The sequence below is a fragment of the Mus caroli genome, chromosome 7, assembly GCF_900094665.2.
Source record: "Mus caroli chromosome 7, CAROLI_EIJ_v1.1, whole genome shotgun sequence".
Taxonomy (NCBI): Eukaryota; Metazoa; Chordata; class Mammalia; order Rodentia; family Muridae; genus Mus; species Mus caroli.
The window spans coordinates 101,933,053-101,942,332 of record NC_034576.1 but is presented as its reverse complement, the minus strand read 5'-3'; positions in this window follow the sequence as shown (position 1 = coordinate 101,942,332).

Here is a 9,280-nt window from a genome sequence, read left to right as displayed (position 1 = left end):
CCTCCTCCTCCTCCTCTTCTTCTTCTTCTTCTTCTTCTTCTTCTTCTTCTTCTTCTTCTTCTTCTTCTTCTTCTTCTTCTTCTTCTGTTTTAGATTTTTTTTTTATGAGAAAAATAAACACATTTCTGGTAGGTCAGCATCCTGTAGCTTGTAGCCAAGTACAAGCCCTGGAGACAGCAATGGCTTTAAGTCTTTCATGTTTCTTTAAATGTTCTTTAAATGTATAGTAGCAGAAGTCTTTACTCACAACACTAAGGAACCAGAGGCAGGCAGATCACTGTGAGTTCAAGGCCAGCTGCATAGTGAGACTGTGTCAGAGAAAGAGAGACAGAGAGACAGAGACAGAGATAGACATAGAGAGACAGAGAGACAGAGACAGAGAGAGACAGAGACAGAGAGACAGAGAGAGACAGAGATAGAGTTTTCTTTGATCAGTAAGCCTGTTCCTCCCTGACAGACAATGCCCCCGCTAGCACACTGGAAGTCTGTACTAGTGAGGATATCCCTAGAAACAGAACATTCCGTTTTACTGATCCATTTACTTGCTCCTGGACAAACAATACAAAGACCGAGGGTGTTAAAGCCTCTTCTCTTCCTTCCCCTCCTGCTCCTCCTCCTTATTTTCTATGTTGTTATTTATTTTTTCACAGATACCAGGTCCCATCCCACACTGTATGATGCAACACAACACACTGTATGACACAAAGCAAGCAAGTCCCTGGGTGGCCCTTTGGCAGTGCAAGCCGCCCTTCATTCTTCCATGTTCACTTTGGAGTCAGTCTGACCAATTCCTGACAATTCTAAAAGAAAGAACAGTTTCATGAAGGGCTTTGCCAGACTCCATTGTCTAGATAGCACTGTGTTCTGTTTTGTGGAAGGACGTTTGAGCTGTTTCTAGTTTGGGAATATTAAACATTATGATTTTGCGAATGCTTATTTCCAAGTATCCTATTAATCTCTCTGTTTCCCAGGAGCACGGGTTCTATAGTTCTATAGGCTGGGTTCTATAGTATACATGTCTAACTTTTAATGAAACAGCCAGGCTGATTTCCAAAGCGCCTCTATTTTGGCCATTCCAATGGACACAGGACACCATGCTCACCAGCTCTCTGTCGCTGTGACAGAATGCCTGAGGTAATTGCTTTATGAGGAGGGAAGTTTGTTTGGATCACAGCATTACAGGCTTCAGTCTAGGGTCATTTAGTACCCTGTTGTCTTCTTATATTGTGACAAAACACCATGACTAAGGAAGTGAATTTATAGAAGGATTTACTTTACGGTTATGGTTCCACAGGGACAGGAGGACATTTCCATCACAGTGGGGAATCGCAGCAGCAAGCACCATGCATGGTGGCAGCAACAACTGACAACTCACATCCCCAACTGCCAACAGGAAGCAGAGAGAACTAACTCAAACAGGCAAGTCATTTGCCACCTCAGAGCACTACGCACCAACCCATATGCCAGTGACATACCTCCCCAGCAAGGTCACACTTCTAAATTCCCCCAAACAGTCACCAAGTGGGACCAAGTATTCACAGGCCTGGTCTAGGAGGACATTCTTATTTAACATCCCACATTTGCCTCTAGGACTGTTGTGAGGCAGCGCAATGTGACAGGGAACCCATGAAGGCAGAAGATTGCTGACCTTGGGGCAGCTGGTAAGCAAAGACAGGACAAAGAGGTTCCAACATTCCCAGGGCATGCCCCCAATAACCTAACTTCTTTGCAGAAATCCCCATCACCCAAAAGTTCCACCAGCCCCCTATAGAGCCATAGCTAGGAACTAGAACATCAAGGATATGTTTTGGTAAAAGACATTCAAGGGGCTGGAGAGATGGCTCAGCAGTTAAGAGCACTGACTGTTCTTCTGAAGGTCCTGAGTTCAAATCCCAGCAACCACATGATGGCTCACAACCATCTGTAATGAGATCTGACCCCCTTTACTGGGGTGAAGACAGCTACAGTGTACTTAGATATAATAAATAAATAAATAAATAAATAAATAAATAAATAAATCTTTAAAAAAAAAGACATTCAAGACTCAACCTACAGCCGATTGCAGGTTTTTCTGTTTATTTCCCAATAGTTTGTGAAGGGGACATCTTCCTGTGGCTTGCTTAAAGGGATGCACTTTAAACAGTGTGTCTGTTTCAGACACACTCAGAGAGGTTTCACTGAGGAGGGAAGACACACCCTGAATGTAGACAACACCATCTCCATAGTCTGGACAGAAAAAAGAGAGTCCAGTCTGTTGGCTCCTGCTCTTTATTCCATCTCTCAAGAGGCAAGTGGATCTCTGTGTGCTTAAGGTTAGCTTGGTCTACACAGTGAGTTCCAGACAGATCCTGTTTCAAAAAAGAAAAGGAGGAGGCTGGAGACAAGGAGCGCTGGTTAAGAAAGCTTGCTGCCCTTCCAGAAGACCTGAGTCCTGTCCCCGGTCCTCACACCGGGCAGTACACAGCACCTGTTACCCCAGCTCCCTGGAATCCAACACCCTCTCCTGGCCCCCTAAGGCACCTGAATCATGTGGCACACACAAATATAAAAATAAAACAAACGTTTCTTCTTCTTTTTAGTTAATAAAGGAAAGAAAGAAATTGAGTTGAACTCCTGTGACCAGCTACCGCGCTTTCCCCTCATGACAGATTGTATCCTCAAAGCATGAGCCAAAGGAAACCCCATCTTCGCTTCCATAAACAGACTTACTTTTATTTTTAATTGTATATATGCATGTGTCTGTCTATGAGAGTCTATGAGTGTATGTATGTGTCTGTCTATGAGAGTCTATGAGTATGTGTGTGTGTCTGCCTATGAGAGTCTATGAGTGTATGTGTATGTCTGCCTATGAGAGTCTATGAGTGTGTGTATGTGTGTGTGTGTGTGTGTGTGTGTGTGCGTCTGCCTATGAGAGTCTATGAGTGTATGTGTGTGTCTGTCTATGAGAGTCTATGAGTATATGTGTGAGTCTGCCTATGAGAGTCTATGAGTGTATTGTGTGTCTGCCTATGAGAGTCTATGAGTGTATGTGTGTGTCTGCCTATGAGAGTCTATGAGTGTGTGTGTGTGTGTGTGTCTGTCTATGAGAGTCTATGAGTGTATGTGTGTGTCTGCCTATGAGAGTCTATGAGTGTATGCACGTGAGTGCGGGTGACTGTTTCTGGTGTTACAGGAAGTTGTGAGCTGCCTGACCAGCCTTGGTGCTGAGAACCAAGCCTTGCACAGGCTCAGCCACTCAGCCATGTCTCCAGCCCAACCATCTTTGTAAGTTGCTTGTTATCAGGTATTTTGTCACAGCAATGAAGAAAGTAACTATACAATAAGCAACGTGGTTGTCAAATATTTTTCAAGGACCCCTCTCTTCTCAGAAATCATTCAAAACACCCTACTGTTCATAAGATGCAACTTGCCTTGAATTTACTGTTTAAGTAACTTTCTTCCTTTCTCACTTTTAAACTTCCTATGTCTTTCTCTTACTCAGTCACCCTTACTGTATCGCTAGAATTATTTTTCTGGACTTTAATAAGAATGTTCCAGTAACTTTCCATTAAGCATCATGGTGAATTTTGACATAAAATATTTAGAAACTATCCGTCAACTCCTATTTACCTCAGAAAGTCTTGTAAAAAACAAATCACGAGATGATGAACTTACAAAAATGCTTTTCCAGTCTCTTTATAGACAACCGTATCTTTCCCGCTTTGATTTGTCAACATATTTAATTATGATAACAGTCATTCTTATTCAGTCGTGCTTGCTTTTTTGATAGAACGCCAGCTCGGTGGTGGCGTGTTGTTCTTTTAAAAGTGTTTCAGGGGCTGGCAAGATGGCTCAGTGGGCAAGAGCACTGACTGCTCTTCCAAAGGTCCTGAGTTCAAATCCCAGCAACCACATGGTGGCTCACAACCACCCGTAATGAGATCTGACGCCTTCTTCTGGTGTCTGAAGACAGGTACAGTGTACTTACATATAGTAAATAAATAAATCTTAAAAAAATAAAAAAGGGGGCTTCAGAACTCCTCTACAAAGTGTTAAGAATCACTGTATTAGTATTCACAAGAATTAAGCCTATCATTTCCTTTTGCTGGGCTTTTTGGCAGGTATGGCTTTTTTGAGAAGTGTGGCACTGCCTTCCTCGCCCATTCTCTGTGACAGAGCACATGCAATTCCATGGGCACTTTTTCTGGTCACCTGACATGACTCACTCATGAATCCAGGGATCTTTGTGTATCTGCCCCAGGGATCACCGACATTCCCTTCTTAGGGAATCCATTCCTGGGGTCTCACTGCCCGGGGAATAAAATCTAGGCTCCCAACCTCGGCTTTCAGCACTCTCCGTAAGCTTGCTAGGGTGTGTGAGCATCAGTCTCCTGTCATTGGCTGTGCTCTGGGTGCCTCACTGCCTGTCTGTTGCTGAAGCTCACTAGGCTGCTTCTAATGAGGGACAGAATCCAATGTGAGGTCCCTCAGTCCTTTTATGTCACTCTGCTTTCTTAACCTGTAGTGCATTCTACTCTGAAATCATCTTACTCACTTAAAAACCTGTTCACTAGCCAGTGGTGACACGGGCCTTTAATCCTAGCAAAGGGGAAGGCAGAGCCAGGGTGGATCTGTTTGAGGCCAACGTGGTCTTCAGAGTGAGTTCTAGGGCAGCCAGGACCACACAGAAAAACCCAGTCTCAAAAACAAAGCAAATAAAACCTAACCAAAACAAAAACATAGCTGGGCGTGGTGGCGCACGCCTTTAATCCCAGCACTTGCGAGGCAGAGGCAGTTGGATTTCTGAGTTCGAGGCCAACCTGGTCTACAGAGTGCGTTCCAGGACAGCCAGGGCTACACAGAGAAACCCTGTCTTGAAACAAACAAACAAACAAACAAACAAAACAAAACCAAAAACACACTTACTATGTAACACTCTCTACCACCTGCTGTTAGCTGCTGGCCCCTCCAAGCTCCCTGGAATCTTGCCTGTTTTATTTATCCCATTTCCACCCTACACTTACATTTATCAAAAGGCATATAGAAAAAAAAGTTCATCCACCTGAGAGAAAATCCGTACCATTGTCGGAGAAAGCCAGGAAGGAGTGGGCAGGGACAGACTTCAGGTCTAAGCAAGCTTAAGGACAGCAGAGAAGCCCGGTGAGAAATCCCAGCAGTCCCTGGAGACAGAATGGAGGGAAATGGAGAGGAAAGCCACATAGAACTGAGAGTTACCCTTACACTTTGATTAATGCATCTCTCCACCCGCCTGCTTCAATGGGCGTGGTGGCAATGGTGCTGGGATGGGGTGGTGAAGACGGTGATTATAGAAATGGGGTAGTGGTGGCGGTGGTGATGGTGGAGGTGACTGTGGCAGTGGTGATGATGGAGGTGACTGTGGCAGTGGTAGGGATGGTGGTACTGATGGTAATGATTTCGGTGGTTAGTGATGGTGATGATAGTGATGGACATGGCCCTGGTGGTGGTAAAGGTGGTGTTGATAATGATGGTGGTGGTGATGGTGGTAGGGATGATGATAGAGATGATGTTGATGAGGATATTGGTGGTGGTGCTGATGGGGGTGATAGAGATGATGTCCATGGTGCTGGTGGTAGTGATGGTAGAGGGTGATATGATATGGTGGTAAAACTGCTCACGCGATGTTATCTGGAGCATTCTTTAGAGATCCTGTTCTTTGCTTGTCAAGCAGGGAAGCATTGTCCATAGTTATGTGAGCAGCACATAAAAAAATGGGGGACAGAGCCTGAGCCAAGTTTGTGCTGCCATCTTTTGCAGAATGGCTGCAGTTGGAATAGAATCTGGACCGCAGCCATCCACTTCCTCTAAGTGGCAAGCCATCTGACTGGGTTGCTGACATAGACTATTTCATGATGAGTGTTCAGATTATTATTTTTTTTTTCTATCTAAAAGATAAGCCTTCTCTTGGGGGTTAAATAGCAAGATCATGTGCAGTGGTCAAAGGAAGGAGTTTATCAGTAGTTGATTTGCCTCTGGGGAATACATGAGAGCATGGCCTTGAACTTGGCCCAGAGGATGTACATTTAGCCTTCCTCTGCACCTCTTCAGAAAGACAGGAAATCAGAGACACTGGGGACAGTGAGGGGGAGAGCAGGGGCTGTCAGGGAAACACCCTTATCAGGCAGGCCAAGTGAGAACACCAACTGCATAGAGGCCTCAGTGCCCATCCGCAGTGAAGAAAGCAGGCCTCCCTGTCTTTCTCACATACCATCAGACACTGCCTGCTTCCGATGCAAAGAACCAGTGCAGTGGGGGAGGAGGCTGGCCAAACTCTGTGTCTCGGTGACTGAGCAGACTGTGAACCAAAAATAGATGGAGCGAGAAACCATTGCATAGCACAGCAGCCCACATCTCTGATGCCATACTAGACATGAGACCACGTGAGCAAGAGCCTGTGGTCTGGCCTCTCTCCACCTAGCTGGGGACCCTGAGCTCCTAGAGGAGCCAAACCTTAAGAGAGTTCCAGGACAGCAGAGACTACATAGAGAAATCCTAGCTTAAGAAGATAAAAAGAACATACACAAATTATTTAAGCATCCAGAAGAATGTCTGGGTTCTAAGTAGGATAAGAAAACAACAGCCTCAAAAGAAATAGGCACTTGGAGTGGGAAGTTGGCTCATTTGGTGAGCGCTTTGCTGTGCAAGTGTGGGGACCTGAGTTCAGACCTCCAGCACTTGCACAGAAAGCCAGGCACAGCGGCAATCCCCTGATGGCGAGGAGGACACAGGCCAAGCAAATCAGAAATCTATATTAAAAACAAAAATCTGCAACAGCAGCAAAGAATACTCAACAATGACCTCTGGTATGCATACATACAAATGTGTAAACACATATAATAAATACATATACCCCAAAAATGTTTAAATAAATGTTGACAAGTGCAGGGTTTATATTATTTTTGTTTTATCTATTTATTTAGGTTTTGGGGGTGTGTTTGTTTTTGTTTTTTGTTTTTTTGTTTTTTGGGTTTTTTTTTTTTTTTGCATTTTGCATTTTGCTGTGTCACTTTGGTTGTCCTAGAACTGGCTCTGTAGACCAGGCTGACCTGGAACTCATAGAGATCCTCTGCCCCTGCCTCCCAAGTGCTGGCATTAAAGGCTTGTGCTACATGGCCTGGAGATATGGTCCAGCAGATAAGAGCACTGGCTCCTCTTCCAGAGGATCCAGTTCAATTCCCAGTAACCACATGGCAGCTCACAACTGTCTGTAACTCTGGTTCCCAGGGACCCAATACCTTCACACAAACATACACGTACGTATGCAAAACACATACACGTATGTATGCAAAACATGCATGCAAATCACCAATGCACATAAAATAAAAATAAATGAATTATATTTTAAAAGACGTACTTTTATTTCATGTATATATGAGTGCCTTCATGTGTGTGTGTGTACCATCTGAGTGCCCTCAGAGGCCAGAAGGAAACACTAGACCCTGGAATTGGAGTTACAGAAGCTGTGAGGCCACCTCATGGGTGCTGGACACTGAACCTAAGTCTTCTGCAAGAACAGCAAGTGCTGGGAACCTTTGAGCCATCTCTCCGGCCTCTACAAGTGTGGTGTTATGCCAGGTAGTCGAGGGGAATCCAGGACAGCCTCATCTCGGTTATTATCAATACAAGTTTGAGTCTCGGAAAGAGACTGAGTAATGTGCTCTTTCCCAAACTGGAGATAATAAAAATCCTTTTAAAATGTTTACGGCAGTAAACAGTGTTTAATGCAGGAGCCGTTTATAATGCTCGCCACGATAAGGGTGAATCTCAGGTCCCAGAAGGCCTTATGAGAACTCTCCTGGCCTGGCAGAGCAGTGTCTCTTCAGGTCACGGCAGTGGCTACAGAGGGAAATGGAACTGAGTGTCACAACTGAGCTGGCAGGTGACACTGGGGCCATTGCTATCAGTCACTGCGGTCTCTTAAGAAACTCGGATGATGTCCAAAGATGAGGGGCCCCATGGACTGCACACAAGAGGGAATCCTGTCTGGGCCTTTCTCTGCCTGAGCAAGAGAGGAACATGGTTAGAAATAGGTTCTGGAAATCCCAGTGATTCTGCTCTGTGAAGGAGGAGATGGATGGGACCCGGAGTCAAGGACAGTATGGATGAGGCCAGTAAAGAAGTGATCAGGCAGATGGCAGTATGGGATGTGGCTGAAAGAGGAAGAGAGCCATACCTGGTAGAAGTAGCTGTGCTTTCTAAAGGACTGGAAGCAGGGGGCTGAGGAGATACTCAGGTGAGTTGAATGTTTGCTGAGCAAGCACGATTCCCTGAGTTCAGATCCCTGGCCTCACATACAAAGCCAGGCCCAGCAGTGTGCATCTGTCACTCCAGTGCTGGTGAGACAGAGACGACCTTCGGCCTCCACAAAGGTGCACACAGAGGCACAGGTATGAACGAGTACACACCCTAAGAAAGAATGGAATGTGAGGTAAGGAAGAAGGAAGACTTTGGGTGCCCTGCTCCCAAGTCCTGTGTTGGGGGCAGGGGCAGGTGAGTGGTGGGACCACCCAGAGCCAGGGAGTACAAAAAAAAGTGTCAGTTTGGGGGAATTGAAGGCTTGGAGGGTTTGTGAAGTGTCTGAGGAAACCTGCCCAAGAGTCAAAGTGACCTTTTGTATTAAAGATGAGCCCCAGGCTCAGGAGGGCACCAGGTCCAGCAGAGCACAGATTTCCTTCCCCTGGAGGCCTAGAGGGCACATTCCCCTACCACTGTACATACCACTCACTTATTCCACCAGCCAAACCTCTGCAGAGGCTCCTGTCTCCTGGTAGGGGGGCAGGTCCATGGAGATAGAAGGAGCTCCCCACTTTAAGAGTCATGCCTTTCCCCTCCCACCAATGGCTGGTCGCAGCAGGCTCCAGAAGGAAGTGGTGTTTGATTCTCAAGGATGGGATAGGACCGCCATGTAGGCATGGTGATGCACACCTTTAATCTCAGCACTCGGAAAGCAGCGAAAGGTGTATCTCTGTGAGTTCAAAGCCAGCTCAATCTATATAGTGGGTTTCAGGCCAGCCAGGGCCACATAGTGAGACACTGTCTCAAAAAAACAAAACAAAACAAAACCAAACAAATCTGTTGGTATGAGGAGATCTGGCTGCCAGCCGAGGGTGTTGCTGTGGGAATAGAAGAGAAAAATACTGGGGAACTGAGCCCTAGTGGGGCCTGAGGAGGGCTATAATCCTGAGCTGCTACAAGGTAACCTCGAACAACAGAGGTTGATACTTATGGAGGCCACAAGTTGGGAAGTCGGTGTCATAATAGG